Genomic DNA, 27,683 nt, shown 5'->3' on the forward strand with positions numbered 1-27,683 from the left:
CACACACAATAAAGATGTCTATATGTTACATGACTGCTTTGTTTTGAGCAATGTATATGAATATATTCACTTTTTTACTCAACAAGTATTTATTGAAGTCCTATCTCTTGCTAAGTATTTTGCTAGGACCTGTGGATAAAATTCAAACCAGGTAAATCTAATTTCCAACACACTAGAATATGTGCCTTAAAACATATAACCAAGTAATAATATGACTTTCCATTTATGTAATACATTAATATATAAAGCTATTTTTCACATCCATTAACTTGTGTGATTCCCAGAACTTTCTATTAGTGTAGACAAGTCAGAGATCATTAACCCCATTCCCAGGTGTGAGAATAACAACTTGCCCATGGTCAAACAGCTAGCAAGGGGCTAAGTCTAGACCAAAGTCGAGAGCAGTGGTTCTCAACCAGAGATGATTTTGACCCCACCTTTCCTAGGGGCAATGTCTGGAGATGCTGTTGTCACGTCAGGGCAGGGAGTGCTACTGGCAGCTAGTGGGCAGAGTCCAGGCATGCTGATCAGCACCTTATAATGCTCAGGACAGCTCCCACAACACAGAATTATCCAGCCCAAAACGCCAATAGTCCTGAGACTGAAAACCCTGGCCTAGAGCTTCTGATTCCCAATCTTAGGTTTTTTTCCAGGAGAGCTTCAGACTTCTCAACAGTAACCCAGGAAGTTAGAAGGCATTAGAGAAATGTCTTCAAAAAAGTTTTTAAAGTATATCCAACCTGGAATTCTATACTTAGACAAATTAAAGTGTAATAGTAAAATAAAAACGTTTTTATACATTCTAGGTTCCTTGGGAAACCAGTAGTGACACACCATAAAATTAGGAAGTAGGTGGAGGGCGGGGCCTCCCGGGGTTCAGCCTCTCCTTCACCTCTGCCTTCTCCCGCTCACCTGCGCTAAACCTGGGACTGGACAGAGCGGAGCTGCACCTGTGCTGAAGAGGGGGTGGGTCGGGGGAGACGAGATGCGTTCTGCGGGGCTGAGGCCAGAAACCGGGCTAGCACTCACCTTCAGGCCAATCTGGTGAAGCTTTGGCAGAAATTAAGAAAGAAAACATCTCCGTTGTTTTTTGGGGCATGGATAAATGTTCAGTGGGAGGATTACAATGGACTGAGCAGACACCTGCTTCATTAGGGAATACAGTCATAGCAGCTAGTCTCATGGATGCAGGAAATTCATTTGATGATCCAGCTACTCCTTTAGTCCATAGATCCAAAAACTCATCAGTGGAAGATGATGATGATGATGTTGTATTTAATGAATCTACACAACCTCCTTCAATTTCTCCTCTAGCAACAGCTGATGAAATAAAGCTTATATTTGCATCATCAAAAAATGAAAAGCCACAAGGTAATTATACGATAATTCTTCCTTCCTCAAGAGATTTGGCTTCTCAGAAGGGAAATATAAGTGAGATGATTATTATTGAGGATGAAAAGACATAGAAACAAGTGAAAGGGAAGAGAAAGATCTGACCAGTTTTATGGAATGGGGACTTCCTGGAACTGAAAACAGAACCAAAGATTTGGATTTCTCCACTTCCTGTTTCTCAAGAAGTAAGACCAAGACTGGAGTAAGACCTTTTAATCCTGGTAGAATGAATGTGGCATTAGACATATTTCAGAATGGAGAATCTGCAATTCATTGAAATCCTGATTCTTGGATCTCCCAGTTAGCATCTTTTTCCCATAATCAGAAACAACCAGGGATGGATTCTTTATCACCAGTGGCCCTACTTCCTAAACAGAATTTCCGGCCTTCAGCCAAACAGCAACTTACTAAACCACTAAAATCACTTGTGCAAACTGCAAAAATCCTTTACAAAAGGGGCAGACAGCTTATTGAAGGACAAGATCGGCTCACCTCTTTTGTTCTACCACCTGCCTTTCTTCCTTCTCTCATGAACGTGCTCGAAAGACACAAAGTATAATACGTAAAAAAAAAAAAAAAAAAAGCTGCACCTACAAAGAAGACTGCTATTGTTCCTCCGGTGGAGTCAAGCAAATCTTTCCAAGAATTTTGGAATGCATCTTGTTTGTTTCCCTGTAAAGACAATCAGAATCTTCAAAAAGGAATTTTTAATAAGTCAAGAGGTACAATTTATAGTAAATTAACAGAGATTCACTATGAGGTCAGCGTTAAGAATTTAACACATAAACTATGCAGTAACCATTGTTTTAATAAGTACAGATTGGCCAATGGTTTAATAATGAACTGCTGTGAACAGTGTGGAGAGTACATGCCTAGTAAAAGTACTGGAAACATCCCAATGATTGGAGGTCAGCAAAAGAGATTTTGCTGCCAAAGCTGTTTTAATGAACATACACAGATGATGGAAACAAAATCAAAAAATTATCACCACCAGAAAACAGTAAAAGGAATGCTGTTAGAGAAGAAAGTGAAAGAAAATTATAGAGATCATCAAATACACTTTTGGAAAAAATAGAGGTAATACCAGTAAAAAAGAAAAAGACTTCAGAGCTACATGTTTCAGCAGAATGTAGCATAGATACATTACTGATCAAACAGAATGTGAATTTACCTTCTTCTTCCATGTCAACCACAGCTGACAAATTTCAAGAGCAACTGGAGCAGAAAAAATCAGAAGATTCCATTATACCAGTTGTGCTTTCTTCAGGTCCAGGTACACGGCTCCAAATTTGGAATATTAAACAATGGTGCACTCTTGTTGAAAATGATCGACCACAAATAAGAAAGTTTAAGTTCCCAAAAGACAATACAGGGAGGAAGTTTTCAGAAACTTATTATACATGAATTCTTCCAAATGGTGGAAAACAACTAGATCTCAAAAGACTCTGTGTTTTGTCTATATTGCAAATTCTCTGGGGAAGGAAAAATTCAACTGAAAAATGAGGATGGGTGCAAAGATTGGCAGCTTTATCACATATTCTTAGTAAACATGAAGAAACTGAAATGCACATCAACAATAGTGTTAAGTATTCAAAATTAAAATCTGATTTGAAAAAAAAAACCGTTGAAGCTGCAGAACATAGATTGTATGGAGATGAGAAAAATGGTGGTGTGCAGTTGTACACATAATATACCTGATGTTTTCTGACTTGACAGACAGGGTCTTGCATTACTCAGAAAAGATCTGTACCATAATAGTCAGTACCACTGTGCTGCGAGTCTCCTGTGCAGAGTAACTTGCAACAGTCCATTAGCGATAAGTATAATAGCAAATAAATAGCAAAGAATGTTTCTGTTCCAAATATGAAACTAATTGGATTCAATAGTCATTAATGCAGATTTTAGTAAAGGCAACTTCTAATTTTCTCAACCTGTCAATTCACAGTTTTAAAATTGGCATTTGAGGATTGCCATTTGACAGATGTGATTAATACTCTGTTCTGATTACCTTGAAAAAGGGAGGAAAGACTTGAGTTTATGAATACCATTTGAATAAGATGTTTATGTGAACAAGCATTCTCAACATTATAAAGTAAAACACTCAAAAAGTTTACAGAATGGGATTTGAAACTACAGGTTTAAGGCTGGCAGATTGGCTCGGTTGGTTAAAACACAGGTTATGACACCAAGGTTAATGGGTTCTGATCCCCATACCATCCATCCACCAAAAAAACAGAACGACAACCAAAAAAAGAAGCTACAACTTTTTCTATTAAACCAAATACCTGTGATTTATTTCTTTTGAGCAGAAGAGTTTTATTTGAGCAAACAACATCATTTGTTATATTAAATAAATGTAGGTGGTTAGTTCACATTTTACTGGTTTTATAATTTTGTTTTAATTTATAAATGTTTTAGCTTTTATTGTTGTATGAGAACTTTAAACATAAAGAGTATATGCTTGTTCTTATGCTGGTAGAAATGTAAGAAACATTAAAAGAAAAATAAGTTAACCTTCAAAAAAATTAGAAAATAAAGAAAGAGGAAGATCCATACATTAAAGAAGCAAATAGGATCCCCAGGATGTTGGTGAAGGAAGATCCCAAGATAAAAGCTGTTCATAAGTATAGGCAGCAACTTTTCTAGATTGGAGCAGGTCAGGTGGCTTTAGAAGAGATGATCATCCAGAAAATAAAATTGAAATTCTGGAAACTATACAAACACACGGAAATTAAACAGCATTCTACTTAATGACATATGGATCCAAGAAGAAATCAAACAGGAAATCTAAAAATTTATTGAAACTAATGAAAATAATGATACATCATGCCAAAACCTGTGTGATACTGCAAAAGCAGTACTAAGGGGGAAATTTATTGCATTAAATGCTTACTTCAGAAGAATGGAAAGATGGCAAGTGAACAACCTAATACTTCACCTTAAAGAACTAGAAAAACAAGAACAATCCAAACCCAAAGTTAGCAGATGGAAAGAAATCATTAAGATCAGAGCAGTACTTAATGAAATTGAAACCTAAAAAATGATACAAAAGATCAATGAATCAGAAAGTTGGTTTTTTGAAAAGATGAATAAAACTGACAAACCATTAGCATGGCCAACTAAAAAAAGAAGAGAGAAGACCCAAATAACAAAAATTATAAATGAAAAAGGTGAAATTACAACTGATACCTCTGAAATACAAGGAATCATTAGAGACTACTATGAACAACTATATGCCAACAAATTTGAAAATCTGGAGGAAATGGATAAATTTCTGGACACACACAAACTACAAAAACTGAGCCAAGATGATGTAGAAAATCTGAACAGACCAATAACAATAAAAGAGATTGAAGCTGTTATCAGAAGGCTCCCAATAAAGAAAATCCCAGGGCCTGATGGATTCACAGCAGAATTCTACCAAACATTCAAAGAGGAATTGACACCAATTCTCTACAAACTATTCCAAAAGATTGAAACAGAGGCAATTCTCCCAAACTCATTCTATGAAGCAAACATCACTCCAATATCAAAACCAGGTGAAGATACAACTAAAAAAGAAAACTAAAGGACAATATCATTGACGAATATAGAGGTGAAAATTCTCAATAAAATACTAGCTAACAGAATACAGCAACATATACACAAAATTATAAACCATGATCAAGTGGGATTCATCCCAAGGATGCAAGGTTGGTTCAACATATGCAAATCAATAAACGTATACACCATATCAATAAAATCAAACACAAGGAACATATGATCATCTCTATAAATGCTGAAAAAGCATTTGATAAAATTCAACACTCATTCATGATAAAGACTATCTGTAAGTTAGGTATAGATGGAAAGTATCTCAACATAATTAAAGTCATATATGATAAACCCACTGCCAATATCATCTTGAATGGGGAAAGGCTGAAAGCTTTTCCTTTAAGGACAGGAACTAGACAAGGATGTCCACTCTCACCACTGCTATTCAACATAGTGTTGGAAGTACTAGCCAGAGCAATCAGAGAAGAGAAGGAAATAAAGGGCATCCAGATTGGAAAAGATGAAGTCAAACTGTCCCTGTTTGCAGATGACATGATCCTATATATGGAAAAGCCTAAAGCCTCTACAAAAAACTCTTGGACTTGATAAATGATTTTAGCAAAGTAGCAGGATACAAAATCAACACACAAAAATCAGTAGCATTTCTATTCTCCAATAGTGAACATGGAGAAAGAGAACTCAAGAAAGCTTGCCCATTTACAATAGCCACTAAAAAAATAAAATACTTAGGAATAGAGCTAACCAAGGATGTGAAAAATCTCTGCAACAAGAATTACAAACCACTATTGAGAGAAATTAAAGAGGACACAAGAAGATGGAACGATATCCAATGCTCTTGGATTGGAAGAATCAACATTGTGAAAATGTCCATACTACCCAAAGTGATATACAAATTCAATGCAATCCCATCAAAATTCCAATGACATTTTTCTCAGAAATGGAAAGAACTATCCAGATATTTATATGGAATAACAAAAGACCACGCATAGCCAAAGCAATGCTGAGCAAAAAAAAAATAAAGCTGGAGGCATAAGACTACCTGACATTAAACTATACTACAAAGCTATAATAACCAAAACAGTATGTTACTGGCATAAAAACAGACACACTGATCAATGGAATAGAATATAGAATCCAGAAATCAATCCACACACCTACAGCCATCTGATCTTTGACAAAGGCACCAAGCCTATACACTGGGGAAGAGTGCCTCTTCAGCAAATGGTGCTGGGATAACTATATCCATATGCAGGACAATGAAACTAGACCCATACCTCTCACCATATACTAAAAGCAACTCAAAATGGATTAAAGAATTAAATACACACCCTGAAACAATAAAACTCCTTAAAGAAAACATAAGAGAAACACTTCAGGAAGTAGGACCAGGCACAGACTTCATGAATATGACCCAAGAAGCATGGGCAACCAAAGGAAAAATAAACAAATGGGATTATATCAAACTAAAAAGGTTCTGCACAGCAAAAGAAACAATTAACAGAGTTAAAAGACAACCAACAGAGTGGGAGAAAATATTTGCTAAATATACATCTGACAAAGGATTAATATCCAGAATATACAAGGAAGTGAAACAACTTTACAATAAAGGAACAAGTAACCCAATTTAAAAAATGGGGAAAAGAGTTAAGTAGGCATTTCTCAAAGGAAAATATACGAGTGGCCAACAGACACATGAAGAAATGCTCAACATCATTCAGCATTCGGGAAATGCAAATCAAAACCACACTGAGATACCATCTCACCCCAGTTAGAATGGCTACCTATCCAAAAGACTGTGATTGATAAATGTTGGCTAGGTTGTGGAGAGAAAGGAACTCTCATACATTGTTGGTGGGACTGCAAAATGGTGCAGCCTCTATGGAAAATGGTATGGAGGTTCCTCAAACAATTGCAGATAGATCTACCATATGACCCAGCTATCCCACTGCTGGGAATATACCCAGAGGAATGGAAATCATCAAGTTGAAGGTATACCTGTTCCCCAATGTTCATCACAGCACTCTTTACAATAGCTAAGAGTTGGAACCAGCCCAAATGTCCATCGTCAGATGAGTGGATTTGGAAAATGTGGTATATCTACACAATGGAATACTACTCTGCTATAAAAAAGAATGAAATACTACCATTCACAACAACATGGATGGACCTAGAGAAAATTATATTAAGTGAAACGAGTCAGGTACAGAAAGAGAAATACCACATGTTCTCACTTATTTGTGGGAGCTAAAAATAAATAAATAAATACACAAATAAACTGGGGGGGGGAGGGAAGAAGACACAATAATTACAATTCCTTGAAGTTGATACGACAAGCGAACAGAAAGGAGTTTGTTGGCGGGGGGAGAGGGCGGAGGGAGGGAGGTTTCAGTAACTGGCCAAAATAATCAACCACATTGTATATTGACAAAATAAAATAAAATTTTTTTAAAAAGAAAAGAAAAGAAAATTGATGGCACATATTGATAGGGGATTTAGAAAACTGGTGAAGAATATGGGGTTGAGTTAGTGATTAATTTATAAAAAATAAAATAAAACAAAACAAAATAAAACAAAACAAAACACCGGCACAGTTACTAACTCCAGGTAAAACAAAAAGTGGTACAAAAATTTTAAAAAAATAAAAACAAGTAATCTATGTGATTTACATGTGAATCATGTTTCACCATCCTAAAAATGTAAAAACTATACTAACCTAAACTAGATGATAGTATAAGTCTTGAGTGGTGATACATAAAAGATGAATATGTTTGAATGCATCAAAAAGAGGCAGTTAGAGCTGCATTGGAACTGAATTCTCATGTTCAATAGCAGGAAGTCAGTAGGAACAAACACTGAAAAAATATTTAAATAGAAATATATTGCCTAGAATTATAAAGATAGATGCCCCCCAAAATTATCAGAATAGTTTAATGTGGTTGTCTTTAGCTCAGGGGGAAATTGACAAATGGTAGGGGACTCTTATTTTTCCATTTTGTGTTGATTTGTAACAATTCTGGTTGAAATATTTGAATTTTTAAAGTATGTAATACATAACTTTGATTTATAAAAATGTAGTAAATTTTTATAAATTTTCTTGTTATTTTTCTCCCCAATGTTCAGTTTCTTCACTTAGAAGATGAAACTTATTTTATAGCCTGCTGGCACTTTTGATCTTCTCTTCAAATTGTCTGACATTTTGTAGTTCAGTTTATTTCTGTGCATACAGTTACCACTTACTGTATAACAGATTCAAGGATAGGCCCCATGGTGTTTAAAGAAGTGTAAATAAATTATGAGCTGCACTCAAAGAATCCACGGGCTCACTGGAGAAAGAAATTGGGAAGACATAAAATGGTAAAATGATTTGGAGTATTTTATATAAATTTTTACGTGACATTTTTTTCCACAATTTACATCATTTAATTGAGGAACCATCTTACCATCAATTGTGTCTTACAATTATGCAGTGTTTGTTTTTTAGTACTATATAAAATAATGTTGTCTTTTAATGCATGTAGGTTTGGGATTGTTTGTTTATGGAGTGTATAACTAAAGATTAAGTCATTTGATAGAGACTCTAATTGCTGTCCAAATACAAGAACAGAGGAAGCAGAGAAAATTCTTGGAGGAGGTGGGACTGGAGTATAGTTTTAGGATGCAGAGGAGTCAGATATTACCTCTAACTATCTCCCAAACCTGTCCACTTGTCTCTACCAGCCCTGGGGCATTTGCCTTCCTTCAGGCCTCAGTTTTCTCTCTCCCAGATTAGTAGTGCTCTTTGGGCTGACCCCTTCACTCTTGTTCCTTCAGGCCCTTCTCCCAGCAGCCCTAGGAATCTTCCTGAAATGTAAACCTAATTACTATGCTACTTCCTGCTAAAAATTCTCCAAGGGCTCATATAGCCCTCAGGCTAAAGCCTCAAACCCCTGTTGGAGTAACAAGGTCTGTTATCGTTTGGTCACTGCTGACCATTCTACTCAAATCCCTTTACCCTCCACAGGTGTTAAAAGCTGACTCTTTTTCTGATGAATATTTCCATGGATTCTCCAGAGACCTCTCCATGGAGAAGAAGCTGATGTACCCGCTGTATTCACCCAAACACAATTTCCTTTGTACAAAATCTTTTTTTTTCCCACTAGATACTTCTAAGTCCTAATACCCCTCAGCTATTGTCCCAGGCAGAATAGCACAGCCTCTTTCATTTTGGGGGTTTTTGCTCTGGATGGCTGCCTTCTTTTAAAACATCCCCAGGCCAGTATTCCTGCTGTTGACTCTGGTGTAATAGGTCCCCAGGATTCACACAGCTTTGACTTACTCTCAGAGGGGAGCAGAGAAATTTTACTTCTGTCCACATCTCTTCTGCTACAGGCTGCTTTTGCTCTTTTTGTGGTTGTTCTTTGACTACTGGCAACTCTAAAGGCAATCTAACAATACATCTATGCAATTATCACATAGGAAAATTGTTCTTCAACAACAAATAGGGAAATTAAACTCACAAACTCACCCATAGCTAAAAATTGCCCAAATACTTTTTATTTTATTTAGCAGGTGAATTAGTTGTATTGATTTTTTTTTTAATTTTTGACATATGTCTTTGGCAGATAAGCAATTCAGTTACCTAGTTATAGATGTTTTCACATTCAGTAATTTATTTCCTCCATTTAAATGGTGTTGCATCATCTTTAAAATTAAAATATTTTTCTAAATATAGAGAGAAACCATTAATAATTTAGCATACAAATCAGATTTCGCATTGATGATAAAAATATAAAGTACTATGTATCATAAGAACATGAACTCATTTTCCAAACATAAATTCTTTTCAGAGTAGCTTTTTCTGTTTATTTAAGGAACCAGAGTTGACAGCAGAGTCACATGGAAGCCCGGGCTCAGAATACTCCCTACTGTTTCCTCTGTCTCTTATGCAACATCCCTCATGTTTAACTTTTTCCTTTTAATTTTGCAGTTTGAAAAAAAAAGCATGTCCAACAATTAGTCTAACATTAAGCTTCTTCCCTAACTTCTATCATTTTTAAATTATAGAACAGGCATAGCAGTAGCCACAATGTGGGAAAACAGTAGGTGAAAAGTTGTTAGTGTTAACTCATTTCTAAGTTCCCTGTGTTCTGGTAGACCATGAGTTGGAAGGATATCTCATCATTCAACCAATCCCATAACAATAGAAATCAAGGCTCAACCATCTAGGAGCCAGGGGTAACAATTTCCCCATATTTGTAAAATAAATTCTAATGCAAAGTGATTAACTTTTTTAAAAAATACAATGGTCTTAGGCAATCTTTAATTGATCGTATGAAATTGGTTTTTAGTTGTTTAAGACAGCAGACATTCTGCCAGTATTAGATATTAACCATTATAATAACAGTAATAAATATAATAATTCATTAACCATATTTTGTTGACCACCAACTGTGTGCTGATGTATAGTTGGGATGGAGACAAGCAGTTGTCCCAAATTCCATTCTCCCCTTCTCTTAGCTAGTAATAGAACACCCATTTTTCACAGCTTCTCAGGATCAAGCCTACATTTCCCAGCATCCCATGCAACCAGATGTGGCCACATGACTATGTCTGACCAATGGAATGTGGGCCTATTCCCAGGAATAATCCTATTTCTCCACCCATATCCCCTCTCTGATAGCTATACAGGGATGTGTTGAACTGCCTTGGACCAAATGGATGCTAACACCATAGGAATGACCAAGCAACAAATGAAAGAGCCTGGGTCCCTCATGACTTTGAATTAATGAGGACACTTACTTGATGATTAATAGCAGCTGCCATACCAACCAGTGTACTAATTAATCCAATAAAGTAGTAGCGAGGGGGAAAAAAAAGATACTCTTCAGATCTCAAGGAGCTTAAAGTGTAGTAACACCTTCTTTTTATTGAACCATTTTATGTACCAGGCCCTCTGCTGGGGTGCTTCTCAGCATTATTTCATTTAATCCTCTCAACAATCCTATGAGATGGGTACTATTATCCTCATTTTACAGAAGAGAAAACCGGGATTGGGAGATGATAAATTGTTTTCTCCGATTCACACAATAATAGTAAGTGGTGCCTAGAATTCAAATCCAAGCCCCTGGACTCCAAAATCTGTGCTGTTGTTGTAGTAGGCTGAGTTCTTATGGGCCAACACCAATTGATTCCCTGGAGAAAGGTATTGGAAAGAGATTATGGTCACGAATGAAAACACTTGCACAGGGCGGGAAGAGTATGGTGATCGACTAAACCAGGTGTATTCATTTCCTGGGGCTGCCCTAAAAAGCACCACAAACTGGGTTGCTTAGAGCCACAGATATGCATATCTCACCATTCTGGAGGCTACAGGTCTGAGATTAAGGTGTTGGCTGGGCCATGCTCCCTCTGAAGGCCCTAGCGAAGGGTCTGTTCCAGACGTCTCTCCAAGCTTCTGGTAGTTTCTTGTGACAGCATAACTCCAGTCTTTACATAGTGTTTTCCCTGTGTGTATGTGTCTGTCTCTATGACCAAATGTCCTTTCTGATAAGGTCATCTGTCATATTCATTTAGTGGCCAACCATACTCAAGCATGACCCCATCTTAACTAATTACACCTGCAATGACTCTATTTCCAACTCAGGTAACAGTCTGAGATACTAGTGGTTAGGACTTCATAGGTAGGAGGTAAGCACTTAAGTCAGGCATCTTCGTTCTCTTGGATACTGACTTCCTTTTTTAAAAAATTGAAAATTAGAGAAGACTACGCCTGGTGATATATTAGCACTTTTCATTTTATAAAATGCCCTTACATGTTCATTTCTTAATGGATGTCTAATGCTTTCAGGGACTCAAATAAACAAAAATTGATTATCTATTTCTGCACTAGATAAAGCATATATTAATAATCCCTTGTGAAAACTGTTGAGGTTAGAAGTAAGTGAGTCTAAATCACACAGCAAACTGATAATGACATTAGATTAAATCTCTAATTTTCCAACCAGGCCTCTTGATAGGGTGAAGCCTCGGGAAGATAGTAGATTTTGGAAGTAAGGAAAAGTAAAATTCCTGGGAAAGCCAAGATTTCCTTCTTACTAGCAAAAGATCTAACTTAGAAGATGATTAGTGCCTCCATCTGTACAGAAGAGACCCTCAAACCATGGAGCAGGAAGCAGGGATCTCAAGGCCAAATAATATCAACAGCACTAAAGCACCTTCCCCCATCCTCACAGTGCCTCCTGTTCAGGTAATGCATTATTGCCTCTCTCTTGCAACTGTAGACATTAAGGCCCAGAGAGTTGGCAGGTCTGGTCAAAGGTCCAGGTAACAGAGATAAGAGTAGAGAGCAACAAATTTCCCTGTTCTTGCTTTTCCCAAATCAGATGGTTGTCTTCCCCTCTCCCTACCATGCAGAGACAACTTTATTCAAACATGAGAAATAGTCTGTGACCCACATATGTTTGTTTCTCATTCAGTTTAGGCACATGCCATATTTTTTGATCCAATGAGAGAGAAAATTAAAGTTCTTTTTTTTTGTACGAAAGAGCTTTAAAAAAATCACGTCATACTGTATAAATATATACAACTATCATGGGTCAATTAAGAATAAATCTATTTCATTCAGAAAATATGCTATATTTATACAATAGAATACTACTCTGCCATAAAAAAGAACAAAATACTGCCATTCACAACAACGTAGATGAACTTAGAAAAAATTATATTAAGTGAAAGAAGCCAGGCACAAAAAGAGAAATACACCTCATGTCCTCATTCATAAATGATACCTAAAAAAAAAAATAACAAGAAACAAATAAATAAAAAAAGAAAGAAGTGTATGACAATCACATTAATATATTGAACTTTCAAAAGAAGGGAACAGAACTGAGGCTACCAGAGGTGGGAAAGGGGGAGGGGAAATAGGGAGGAACTGGTAAATGCCTATGAAAATCAATTATATTATTTAATGAAGAATGTACTGATTACCCTGATTTGAATATCACATATTGCACACAGGTATTGATATTCAATGTTGTACCCCACAGATAAGTACAGACAACTACGTTCCAATAAAAAATTAATTAATTAATAAAAAATAAATTAAAAAGAAAAAATATTCAGAGACATTAGTAGATTAGAGATTACCAGAAACAGGGAGAAGGAAATAATGAGAAGTTATTGCTAAATGAGTACAGAGTTTATGTTTAGGATAATGAGAAAGTTTTGGAAATGGACGGAGGTGATGATCACAGCATTGTGAATGTAATTAATTCCACTCAATTGCATGTTTAAAAATAGTTACAATGGCAAAATTTATGTTACATACATTTTACCACAGCTTAAAAAAAAAACACTACCATTTTGAGTGCCATCTCTCTCTATTGCCTTGACAGCATAAACTTTTTGTCTGCTAGGAGTTGTGCTGAAGAAAAATTTTTCACAGCATAAGCACGAGGGAGATTTCTGGAATGGCAAAGGGTTGCAGCTTCCAAGTCTATGGGTACAGTGTAGAGTAAGTCTATAGGTGGAGTGTAGAGTAAGATAAATAATAAGACAAAATCACACATAAACATATCTTCATATCCATTCTGTTGCCTGTTAATAATGTTTAAAATGTAGATCTCTGGGAAGAAAAACAGATAATAATAATAATATATCTGGAGTTTCTGTTATTCAGACTAACAGATGTCCCTCCTATAACTCCGTATTTAAGGAGATAGTTAGAAAAAGAGAACTTTCAAAAGGAGAGAACAGAACTGAGGTTACCAGAGGTGGGAAAGTGAGCGGCGGAGGGTAAGGGAGGAATTGGTAAAAAGCCATGAAAAATGATTGCATTGTATAATGTTGAATATACTAATTATCCTGATTTGAACACCCCATATTGCACATAGTTATTGATATTCAACTTTGTACCCCACAGATAGATACAGTCAACAATGTTTCAATACAAAAAGAAAAGAAAAAGACATAAAGGAGGTCTCTTAGAATGATCCCCCTGAGATTACTAATGGTGATGTTAATGGACATCTTCCTCAGTTGTTTATAAAATAAAGTTTTTAACCATTTCCAGTCCAGTAGTGAGTATCTGTCTCCAGGGCTACAGTGGCTAAATTAAAGAATAAAATCAGGAATATCTGGAACACCACTAATTTGGAGCGAAAGAAGAACTATCATTGGACACTTGGTATTTGACCATTGGCCTTAAAGAAAAGTAAGAATAATTTTTCAGCAAGCTGTTTTTAACATTAAAAAAAAACTACACCAACTTGGACAGAAAGAACTTCACATTTCATAGAAATAAAATGGTTCATTTCATCACTTACCTTTCCAGTTTCATGTGTGGATTCTTTTTCAAATAAGTCAAACATGTAGTTTAAGATTTCATTTAATTCAGCATCTGGGTCTTTATTTTTTTCTTCCAGAAATTCATTGTTGAATAAAAGGCATACATCTTAGGTATATTTTCTATAATACAAGCCAACTTTTATCTGGAGCCCCCTATTTCTCCTTATTTTAGAAGTACTCCCACTTAAGGAATAGTTATATTTGGAAAGAAAAGCTAGGAATTTGAGCTAAGGACATTTGAAGACTCTTCCAATGTTAAGATTTTATGATGTCAAAATTTATTTAAGATATTCCATAGAATTCAGACTTTTCATACAACTTCACGTTCTCTTCACATTCTAATATTGGACTAGAGAATAGAACTAGAGAATAGAACCATATAGAGAATTAGCAATGGCCATTGGGGATTCTCATTGATATCTCTATTTGCACCATGAAGATTGGTTTTCCCTATGAAGCTTGGTTTTCCCAAAGGGAAAACAATCACCGAGTTTGCATTGACACTGGCACCAGGACACCATGTTGTCTGAGGGTCCGTACTGCTCTCGGGCTCTATAGAGACAGGATAACCCAGCTTTCCTCATGGAGATACTGACCCTATTAATGTGGCACCAATAAGAGAGAGAGACTACTTGTTTTCAGCTGTCACTTTAATTGGGATTTTTACTATAAACGCACGAGGTTAAAAGCCCTCTGCGGTGTGTGTGTCAGCAGGAATGAGCAGTTTAAAGCGGTGTTTGGAGCACAGACTTTGTTTACAATGGAACTGGATTCAAGTACCAGTCCTGCTACTTGGTAACCAGATGACATTGTTTAAGTTGCTTAAATATGCTGGACCTCAGCTTTCTCATCTCTAAAATGGATACAATAATGGCATCTTCTCCATAGAGCTGTTGTGTTAATTAAACCAGCAAGAAGAAAGTTGGAGAATGGGCATTCATTCCTTGTGTTTTTTAAGAACTGTGTCTATCCAGTCCCAATGGGCTCCCACTGGGGCTTTAAAATCTGTAATATTTACATAATATGTAGTGTCTACTACATGCTAGGCTTGATTCTAAATATTCTACAGACAGTAATTCATTTAACACTAGAAACAACCTTATATGTTAGGTATTATTGCTATTTATTTTATAATGAAGGACACTTAGACACAGAAGGTCATATGACTTGCACAGCTGCGAAAAAGCTGAGCAAGAATTGGAGCCCAGGCCCAGGCAATCCAACTCCAGATTTCACTGCAACTGCTTTTCTATAACTACGCCTCTATACTATGCATCTCTACCACTGGACATGAGCTACATCTCATCCTGGCCAGTTATGTTTCTCATGCTTCTGGATTGGGCATGTAACTTTTTCAAAGCCAAATAGATTCTTTCCAGGACTAACTGCTACTGCAGGAGAGAATGTCACTCTCTTTACTCTGAGATTTCTAGTTATAAGGAAGATGTCAGGCTGGAACTTCCTGGCACTGTCTATTCAGGTCATGGAGAAAAGCTGTCTGAGATAAATACCAACAACACAGCAGAGCTAAGTTAAGAAAATGACAGAAAAAGAAAAAGATCCAATGATGCCTAGATCCAGCCAAGCCTGAACTTCTTGACTATACAGGCTAATAAATTCCTTTTGTATGCATAAACTGTTTTGATATGATATTCTAGTACTTGCCAAATAAAAAGGCAAAGCATTAGCAAAAAACATAATAAGTACTCAAATTTTAAAATATGCAAAAATATGCTAATACACACACATAGATATATGCATATATTAGAAGCATTTAGTCAAGACATAGAAGAATTTGCTGAAAAAAAAAAAAGAAGAATTTGCTGATTCAATCGAAAATGTCTAAGAGAAACTCCTAGATAAATTAGATCTATACATTATTAGCATAATAAATGTGATAAAACCTGATAAGTGGACATATTGGACATTATGCCACTAAGGATTACTTCCCAGCAATACCTTTCTGTATTAGTTAAAACTGTTTGCTACAAAAGTTCAAAATCTAGCCTTGTATTACATCTCCTACAACTTGGTACCCAAGATCAAAGCAATTTTCAGAATACAAAGACCAGAGGTTATCAAAGAATGTATATGAAACACACAAGCTCTAGATATAGTCAGGGAGCTCAATTACTATCATATTTTGTCATTGGTTAACTTCTCCTAAAATCAATTTATTTCTTAATCTTGGGCTGTACATGACAGAGAAGACAGAAATATTGGAGGGGGCATTTGGGTTTCAGATAAGGGTATAAGTTTCCCCAAAACAGCCTTAAATTAGTTACACTTATTTTTTCTGTTCGGCTATGTGCTTGATCCAGGGTTGTATAAATGTACAATCTTGCTTATATGCACTCATATTGCTATGGAGATACTATGATATTGGTATTTTGTACATTTGACATATACGAGCTTGTTTATATACATATAATATATACCTAGTTAGTGTAATATGGAAACTAGCATATATACTGTACAGGATATGCAATCTTTTTATATACATAGAACATATGCAGTTAATGTGATATAAATGTTTTCATATATGTAAGCTCTTCCTACAGCCCTTTCAAAATACATACTTTGCAAACATTCTCCATTCCATCATCTTGTCGATGTTTCCATGTAGACACAGACATTTGTGTAATCAATACACTTAAGTACATGCAGTGACATACCCCATTGTCAGGCACATCCTCTTTCTTACCACTAAGCCAAGCATTCAATTCCAACTCATATTCTCCTCTTTTAGCTTTATTCAATGCTTGTGGAATTTCAGAAGCTTTAAAATGTAGGAGAATGAAACTAGACCCATATCTTTCACCATATACCAAAATCAACTCAAAATGGATTAAAGAATTAAATCCACACCCTGAAACAATAAAACTCCTTAAAGAAAACATAGGGGAAACACTCCAGGGAATAGGAGTAGGTACAGAATTCATGAATAGGACCCAAAAAGCACAGGCAACTAAAGGTAAAATAAACAAATGGGATTATATCAAACTAAAAAGCTTCTGCACAGCAAAAGAAGCAATCAACAGTAAAAAAAAAAAAAACAACCAACAGAAAGGGAGAAACTATTTGCTAAATATACATCTGACAAAGGATTAATATCCAGAATATACAAGGAATTCAAACAACTTTACAACAAAAAACCAAATAACCCAATTAAAAAATGGGCAAAAGAGCTGAACAGACATTTCTCAAAGGAAGATATAGGAATGGCCAACAGACACATGAAAAAGTGTTCAATATCACTCAGCATCCAGGAAATGCAAATCAAAACCACATTGAGATACCATCTCACTCCAGTTAGGATGGCTAACATCCAAAAGACTGAGAACGATAAGTACTGGAGAGGTTGTGGAGAAAAAGGAACTCTTATCCACTGTTGATGGGGCTGCAAAATGGTGCAGCCTTTATGGAAAATGATATGGAGGTTCCTCAAACCATTACAGATAGATCTACCATATGACCCAGCGACCCCACTGCTGGGAATATACCGAGAAGAATGGAAATCATCATGCCGAAGGGATACCTGTCCTCCAATGTTTATTGCAGCTGTACATACAATAGCCAAGAGCTGGAACCAGCTGAAATGTCCATCATCTGATGAGTGGATAAGGAAACTGTGGTACATCTATCTACACAATGGAATACTACTCTGCTATAAAAAAGAATGAAATACTACCATTCACAACAACATGGATGGACTTAGAGAAAATTATATTAGGCGAAACAAGTCAGGCACAGAAGGATAAATACCACGTGTTCTTACTTATTTGCGGGAGCTAAAAATTAATAAATAAATAAATGCACAAATAAATCAAGGGAGGTGGGGAGAAGACAGAATAACCACAAAAATTCCTTGAACTATTTAAGCCAAGTGCACAGATATGATGGTGGGGGGGAATGGGTAAAGAGGCATGAAAATAAGGTACAATGTATTTTGAGAAGTAAAATTAAATTAAATTAATATTTTTTTAAATTGAGTTCCTGATGCAAGATGAAGAAAAACGTTTTTTCAAAAATAGAGCTTTCCCTTTTTGTAATTTTTTTTTCACTCTTGCTAATGTTTTCTCCATGATATAACCACTTGAAGTTTTTATTTGTGTTTAAAACTTAAAACACTTGCAAACTATGCAGCCAACAAGGGATTAATATCCAGAATATATAAGGAACTCAAAGAAACTACAAAGTAAAAAAACAAATAATCCAATTAAAAAATGGGCAAAGGAGATGAATAGACATTTTTCAAAGGAAGACATACAAATGGCCAACAGGTACATGGAAAAATGGTCAACAGAATACCATCTCATCACAGTTAGACTGGCCATTAGTAAAAAGACTGAGAATAACAAATGCTGGTGAGGATACAGGGAAAAGGGAACTCTTTTATACTGTTGATGGGACCATAAATTAGCACAGCCATTATGGAAAATAGTATAGAGGTTTCTTTAAAAACTACAGATAGGACTATCATATGGTTCAGCAATCCCACTACTGGGCACATATCCCCCAAAATGGAAATCATCATGTCAAAGGCACACCTGCACTCCTATGTTCATTGCAGCTCTATTTACAATAGCCAAACTATGGAACCAACATAAATGTCCATCGACAGAGGACTGGATAAGGAAAATGTGGTATATATCACAATGGAATAGTACTCATCCATAAAGAATGAAATTCTGCCATTTGCAGCAACATGGATGAGCCTGGAGAAAATTATGTTAAGTGAAATAAGCCAGACACAGAAAGAGAAATACCACATGTCCTTACTCATAACTGGGTGCTAAGAAAGAAAGGAAGAAAGATAGATGAAAGAAAGAAAAAAAGGAAGGATGGATGGATGGATGGAAGGAAGGAAGGAAGGAAGGAAGGAAGGAAGAAAAACCACAATAATGTATTGAACTTTCGAAAGGAGAGAACAAACTTGGGGATACTAGAGATGGGGGTGAGGGAAGGAGTGGAAATGGGGAGTGATTAGTCGGGTAAGGCGCACAAATAAGAACTACAATTTGTAATATTGAATATGCTACTAAAAAGGATATATAAAAAGAAATGAAATTTACGAAATACATTTCATCTCTTTATAAATGAAAAAAATAAAATTATTTTGAAGTCTCTCATAAAAAAAAAAACAAAACAGAGTGTAAAGTGCCAGGTATTTTCGTTTTGTAAGTACAAATTTTAGTTCATACACTAAATATTTTACTGAATTCGAATATCTCTAAAATAGAATTTTATTCTTTTTAGGTTAATTGTTTTAAAACTAAAAAATAAGAAAGTATCAATTATTACTATTATTGCATTATATACTTTTTTTATTCTTTTTTATTGAAACATGATCGTACATATCTGTGGGGTGTAGTGTTGGGTAACAATACCTGTGTGCAATATGTGACGCTCAAATCAGGATAATTACTATATTTATCATTACACAATGTATTCATTTTTTTTCACACACACACAAAAAGAAAAAAATGAACTCCTGCTGATTTGAATGGGTGTCAGAATCAGTAGCAGATGCTTAATTCACATAGAGATTTTTGAAAAGGTTTTGGGTGGAGTAAGATAAAGGGAAAATTACTGGAGAAAAGACACAGTCATTCTGTGTCTGAATAGAAGTTCTGTGTTAATTTTTGATTTTCACTCATGCAGAACATTGCAACACACTGACATGTTCTAAATCTCTATGTTCAACAATTTGTTCAGTGGGGAAAAAAAGAGCTCAAAAAATAAAATAAAACCCTGAAAACCCTGCTCCAAGCGTGTTATTAATTGGCACTTTGAAAAGATTGGCATTAGGTAATTTTTAAAAATATATTGCTGTGCTCTAGCATATTATTTTTATATTTTTTCTCCCAAAATTCTATTCTGATTATACCATATGCATGTACAAAGAAGGAGTAGCGTTAGGGAAGGAACTAAATAGAGAAACCTTAGGGGATAAGTTAATATTTATTGGCCTTATAACCTGGTTGACATTACTTGGTACAAGGTGTTTTACTTATATTAAATGCAAGTATTCTAATCGTTATAAAACTATTGTTTGCCAGGTGCTGTAATTTTCAGTGTTTTGGATAATGTAAATAATATTACCTACCATTCCTTGAGCATTTTTTATGATACAAGCAGTGGGCTAAGCACTTTGGGATGCTTATTCTAACTCTACTCTTACAGGAAACTAAGTGGACACTATGAGTATGCTAATTTACAAGTGAGGAAAACAAAGCTTAGAGATTAGGCAATTTTCTCAATACACTTAGCTAAAAAGGGGTAGGGTTACAAAGCCCACACTCTTAATCAGCTTTAGGACATGGCCTCAATGCTGGGTATACTGAAAAATACTTAGCAGAGATTCTAACGTGCAATAATGTTAATTGAAAACCATGTTTGCTTGGAATCAAGACTGGGCCAAGGGATCTACTCACCCAAGCCAAAACCCAAAACTAACAAAATAGATCAACAGAATAAATTGGGGTGCCAAGAAATTAAGCAAAACACATATGGGTATTTGATAGACAATAGAGTTGATGATACAAATCAAGGGAGAAAGGGTGTCAGTATAATAAATATGTCAGCCTTCGTGTAGATAAAAATATTCATTTAGTTTCCTACCTCACACCATATGCAAAATACACTGAGAACAGAGACTCGAGTCTCTGAAGTCCGAATCTCAATCTATCAGATACATATTTCTTCCCATTTTTATTCTTGACCAATTGTTCCAGTTCATAACATCAGAACCACATTAAGATATGGTCAAGCTGGACAATCATTCAAAGGCCACACTTGTGGGATCATAAAGAGACAGAGAAGAATCACTGGTGCATCTCTACTGTGCAGAGCTGAGGAACTTTCCTGACAGGTCTGCTAAGGAGGACGTTTTTGACTAATTTCTCAATGTGTTGGTTTATTCCTGTTGTTGTTGAGTGGGTTGTGCAAATAAGGGGCTATAGCTGAGTTGCTTATAACAAGAGTAAGACTGAACAATATGTATTCTTGTCCTCCATTTTTTTATGCATTTCTCTTTCTTTCCTCTAAATGAATGTTGAATTATAGTTTCAGAATATTGACTTGAAGATGTTTCATTGCTACCCAGCGAGGGTCTCCATGTTCCTAGGCCAGCCCTAGAGTGTGACAGGAAGTCTTTTATTTTCACAGAAAAATCAAACAAAGTTGATGTAACTGTCTAGAAATTGGGTTCAAAGATAAGAAAATGCCTCCAGAGAATTTAAAAGATTTGTTGGATCTTATCTGTGACCCAAGCAAGTTTTCTTATAATAAAAACAATAGTATTTTCAACTTGGTTCTGTGTTGGGAACACAATATCTCATTTCCACTTCAATGTTGCTTAATTCCCATATGCCAAAATCTATTTTCTGATATTAAACAGATAATAAAAATGACATATCATATTTGAAAACTGTCACTAACATGACAGTTTTAATTATAAATAATTTTTAAATTGCTTTTTTGTCTGTGGTAAGAGGCTTGACATCATACAAAAACTCTAAAACATCAAAATGTTTCAATCACTCCAAAAGCAGAAAGGGTCTAATTTTTCTAGGATCCTGGTCTAGCTAATGCTACAGAAATACCGCTCTTTGTTTGAAGAACCAACTGTTGTTTCATTGATTTTCTGTATTAGTTTCCTGTCTTCAATTTGATTGTTTTCTGCTCATCTTTTAATCATTTCCTTCCATTTTCTTGCTTTGGGTTTATTTTTCTCCTTATTTTCTGGTTTCTTGAGATAGGAACTGAGGCTGTTGATTTGAGACCTTTTTTTTATTCCTTTGTTTCTAATATAAGCATTTAGTGCTACAATATTTTGTCTTAGCACTACTTTAACTGCATCCCACAAATTTTTATGTGGTGTGTGCTTGTTTTTATTCAATGTTATATATTTTATTTATTTCCTGTGATACTTTCTCTTTTACACATGGATTATTTATAAGTGTACAATTTAACTTTCATGTATTTGGAGATTTCCTGTTGTCTTTCTATTACTGATTTCTACTTTGACTTTTATTATAATAAGAAAACTCATTCTGCATGATTTCAATTCTTTTAGATTCGTTGAGCTTTGTTTAATAACCCAGGATATGGTGTATCTGGGTGAATATTTCATGGGTACTTAAAAAAGTGAGCATTCTGCTATTGCTGGGATGAGTATCAATTAGATCCTGTTGGTTGCTTGTGATTTCACATCTTCTATATCCTTGTTGGTTTTCTGTCTAGTAGTTTCTATCAGTTGATGAGAGAGTTTATTGATGTATGCAGATGTAATTGTGGATTTTCTGTTTCTTCTTTTCAGCTGTATCAGTTTTCGTTTCATGCATTTGGAGGCTCTGATGTTTGGTGCATGCATATAAAGGATCTTATGTCTCCCTGGCAGATTGATTCTTTTATCATTATGTAATGTCCTTCTTCCTCTCTACCAATTTATTTTTCTCTGATGTCTATTTTACCAGACACTTTTATAGCTACTCTAACTCCTTTTTTAAAAATTATGTCATGGCATATCTTTTTCCATCCTTTTTCATTTAATCCATTAATGTCATTGAATTTAAAGTCAGTTTCTTATAAGCAGCAGATAGTAGGGTAATGCTAGTTTATCCTCTCTGATAATCTCTGTCTTTTAATTGTGTATTTAAATAATTTATATATGCTAATTATTAATTTGTTAGCTCTTAAGTCTTCCATTTCATAATTTGTTGTGTATAATACTAATTCCTCTGTTTTTCTTTTCTTATATTTCCACAGGTATATTTGAACATTTTTTAGGATTCCATTTTGATTTATTTGTAACATTTTAGACATATATCTTTGTGTAGATTTTGTAGTGCTTACTCTCGGTAAGCCACAATATGCTTATGTGACATATCACAATCTACTGATATCAACATTTACCACATTGGGCCGAGCCCGTGGTGCACTCAGGAGAGTGTAGCGATGGGAGGGCAGCAACGCTCCCGCCACAGGTTCGGATCCTATATAGGACTGGCCAGTACACTCACTGGCTGTGTGCCGATCACGAAAAAGACAAAAAAAAAAAAAAACATTTACCACATTAACTGAAGTGTGGAAAACCTTACTTACATTTAGTTCCTTTGATATTTTTCACTTTTAAATATCATTGTGTTGACCATTAGATGGTACTTTTTGTTTCAAATCAAATATTTGCAAAACACATGAAGCAAAAGATAGTCTGTTGAATGTATCAGCATTTCTGAGTTTTAATTAGTATTTCATAAGTCCTGATGCACCCAAACTCTTTCTTTCATTTTCTTTCTGTTGGAATAACTTACTTTAACTATTTTTTAATGGTAAGTTTGCAACAAATCCTTATAGTTTTCCTTCATCTCAGAATGTTTTTAACTTTCTCTGAATTTCTGAAGGATACTTTCACTAGGTATAAAATTCATAGTTGACAGAACTTTTCTTTCAGCACTTGAGAAAGAATGCATCACTTCTTTCTGCCCTCCATGGTTCAGAGGAGAAATCCACTGTCATTTGAATTTGTGTTTTCCTAAAGGCAATCTACTATTCTCTCTGGATGCTTTCAAGATTTTTTCTTTAGCATTAGTTTTCAAAAGTTTAATTATAAAGTGTCTTCACATGTATATGTTTGGGTTTATCCTGTTTGGGGGTTTATCAGCTTCTTGGATATGTAGGTTTGTATCGTTCATCAAATTTGGGATGTTGTAAACCATTGTTCTTTCAAATAATCTTTCAGCTAACTTCTTCCTCCACTCCTTCTGGAAATATAATGGTACAAATGTTGAGTCTCTTGTTATGGTCTCACAGGTCACTGAGGCTCTATTTACTTTTTTCAATCTATTTTTTCTCTATTATTCAAATTAGATAAATTCTATTGTTCTGTCCTCAAGTTCAATGTTTCTGTCCTATTTTCTCTCTACTTTATTATTGAGTTCATACAGATTTTCTTATTACTGTTATTGTATTTTTTAGCTTTTATAATTTCTATTTGGTACTTTTTATAACTTTTAATATTTCACCAAGATTCTATATTTTCTCTTGTTCCAAAAGAGTTTGTTATTGATTATTGAATCATCATTTTTTGATGGCTGCTTTAAATTCCTTTCAGATAATTCTGATATCTAATTCATCTTGGTATTGGCATCAGTTATTTTTATCATTCAAGTTGTGAATTTTCGGGTGTCCTGTATGATGGTGGTATCTATTTTATCCTCTACAATTTGTTAGGTGACTCTGGATTCTTTCAAATCTTTTCTTTTAACAGAAAGTTTCCCTGTTGAGGTGTAGCATGTGTACCTTGGTCTATTTTGTAGACTGTGGTTCCAAAGGCAGATTAATTTTTAGAGCCCATCATTTTGGTCTGCTTAGTTTATCTGGTTGCCACTTCAGCCCCCATTGTTCCCTGCTGGTTTTATTTAAGAGGTAAAAGGAACTTCTCTGGGACAGACTGGCAGGTATCTTTTGGAAGAGAAGGGGTGTTGTAGTGGAACCCCTATTCAGTGTCCCCAAACTGGGAGTCCCCACCCCACAGGGACAGGAGGGCTACCTAGATTGTGCTGTTTCTTGCATCACTCATACAAATGTCAATATTTTTATACTGTATCAGTTTGCTATTGCTGCTGTAACAAATGACCACAAACAGTGGCTTAAAACAATACAAGTTTACCTTACATTTCTGGAAGTGAGAAGTCTGAAATGGGTCTCACTCAGCTAAAATCAGGGGTATGTACTTTCCTAGAGGCCCTAGGGGATAATCCATTTTCTTGCCTTTTCCAGATTCTACAGACTGCCCAATTCCTTGCTTCATAGCCCCTTTTCATCTCCAAGGCCAGCAATGGATGGTCAAGTCTTTCTCATGTTATGTCACTCTTATCAGACACTCTCCCTCTTCTGGCTTCCTCTTCCACTTATAAAAAATCTTCTGGTCAAATTGAGCTCACACACATAATCATGGTTAATCTCACCATCTCAAGGTTAGCGACTTAGCAACCTTAATTCTGTGCTTAATTTATTCTTGCCATGTAACCTAACACATTAACTGACTCTGAAGTTTCCTAGTCTATTTTGTGCTGCTATAATAGAATACCACATACTGGGTCATTTGTAATGAACAAAAATGTATTTGGCTTATAGTTCCAGAGGCTGGGAAACCCAAGATCAAGGGGTCACATCTGGTGAAGGCCTTCTTGCTTCATCATAACATAATGGAAGTCATCACATGGGCAAGAGAGAGAGGACAGGGGGCCAAACTCATCCTTTCACTAGGAATCCACCCCCATGATAACCCCATTAATCTATCATGAGGGCAGAGCCTTCATAACCTAATCACCTCTTAAAAGCCTCACCTCTCAACACTATTGCATTGGTATTAAGGTTCCAACACATGCTCTTTGGGGAACAAACACATTCAAATCACAGCATGTGGATTAAGATGTGGACATCTATGGGGTTGGGGGAATTATTTTGCCTGCCTGATATACCTGCAAGATCTCCAGGTATCTTTCCCCCACAGTGGTCTAGCATGTCACTGTGGAACAAGAGTATTCCAAACAACTATCACTTCTCAAGGCAGAAAGTTTCCCCTTACAATATTCTGTCACAGGTAAAAAGCATTATTTAGCAAACAGCTGTGTGTGCTCAGTACATACTTTAAGAATAAAAATTACAAATAAAACTTACAAAATCTCTAAATTATAAATCCCTAGTTTAAATAACCACATGAAAACTACTATTTAGGGGGGCTGTTCTTTTAATGTTTGGTGCTAGAGTACTTCCTAGCATAAAAACTTAAAAGCACCATTTAAAATTTGAAGTACAAGTATACATGAAGGAGTTTTATATTTACTACTATCTATTATACTGTCCACTAATATTTCAAAAAGAGATATAATCTATTTCATTACATTTTACTGTATTTGATCTAATAAATTTTTGCAACCAGCAGTGCTGATAAATTAAAAAGGCATTTAAATTATTATTGGTCAATATCAAATTTGTCATAAATTTATCCTACCTTTGGAAACAGGCCCAGAAGCTAATTTTGCATTGCTCCTTGCAAAGAACTTATAATTTATTATTATCTTTGACTTAAAGCAAGGTATTTAATTCTGTCAAGTGCAAGGTTTGTTTCAATAAAATAATGATTCTCCTTTAATAATAAGTTTTCATAAAGCTAATTTCAGTGTACTATTCAATGTATTGCTTCAGCATCACTAGTAACATTTTTAATATGGAGAAGGACTTAAAGATACAATAAGGGAAGGAGCAGAGTTGGAAAAATAACAAAAATATGTATTGGTAATACAGAAAACTGTAAGCTACCTATTTCCGCAAAAATATATAAATTTGAGTTCTTTGATAATGGCACTGTGTGATTTAGGCAATCAAAGAATTTTGGTTAGAAATTTAAGTTTACTTGAGGTCTCCATAAAGGTGTATTGGAAGCTTTTGAAAATATGTATGCTGTAAGTTTCTGAGTGTGACTGGAAAGAAGCAGGATGTAAGGGCTTTCTGCCCTTCCTTTATTGAATGAGATACTTCTCAAGCATGTGCAGGGCCGGTAATGACATCACAGATCTCTCTGTGCTGGAGGAGGTTGCTCATGCAGTCCACGAGGGGACATTGGACTTCTTTGAAGATCAGTGGAAACATCTTCAAAGTAAGTGGATGACATTACAACTCACTGAAGCCACAGATAATGTATCAGGCATTTGACATCAAAACCAATGTTCTCCTTCAGAAGAAAGAATCTGGGCTGCCAGGGTAAAAACATTTATTAAGAAATTGGGAGGGCAATAGTCCCAGAAAGAAATGTCTTACTTCAAAAATATCTGAATCTTGGGGTTTTGTGCAGGAGATGGTGGATTAGAGGCATCCATGTCACATTCACCCTGCAGAAGAAGATTAAAATGGGCCTACATCCACCACCACTGCAGCCACTGAAGCCATTCTCCAGTAACAGAACTGTTGCCCAATGCAGATCAGCTCCACACAGAGCAGCAGTCATGCTGGTGGCCATCACTGCAGCCATGGACTCCACGGAAGTGAGGGAGGTGGTTGCAACCACCACCACTGCCACTATCATGAGTTAAGCCCACTGCTGCCAAGAACACTTCAGATGTGAGGTAGAAGGCTGTAGTATGGCTGCCAGCCTCGTGAGGTAACCCTGCAGCCACTGTAGACACTGTAGATGTGAGGGAGGCAGTTGCAGCTTCTGGAGCCACTGTGACCCCCACAAAGGCACCCCACTGCTGCTGCAGACACTACAAACACAAGGGAGACAGTTGCAACCACTGGCACTGCTGCTATCTGCACAAGGTAACCCTGCTGCCAACAAGGATGCCATAGATGCCAGGAAGGCAGTTGCAGCTGCCAACACTGCTGCCACCAACACAAGGTAACCC

At 35.8% G+C, this 27,683-nt stretch overlaps 1 pseudogene; it reads left to right on the top strand.

The window, feature by feature from the left end:
- Positions 1–1,097: 1,097 nt before the first annotated feature.
- LOC134370718 (zinc finger MYM-type protein 5-like) lies at positions 1,098–27,371 on the top strand (annotated as a pseudogene).
- The last annotated feature ends 312 nt before the right edge of the window (positions 27,372–27,683 follow it).

Source organism: Cynocephalus volans, chromosome 2 (genome assembly GCF_027409185.1).
Source record: "Cynocephalus volans isolate mCynVol1 chromosome 2, mCynVol1.pri, whole genome shotgun sequence".
In the NCBI taxonomy this organism is placed as follows: Eukaryota; Metazoa; Chordata; class Mammalia; order Dermoptera; family Cynocephalidae; genus Cynocephalus; species Cynocephalus volans.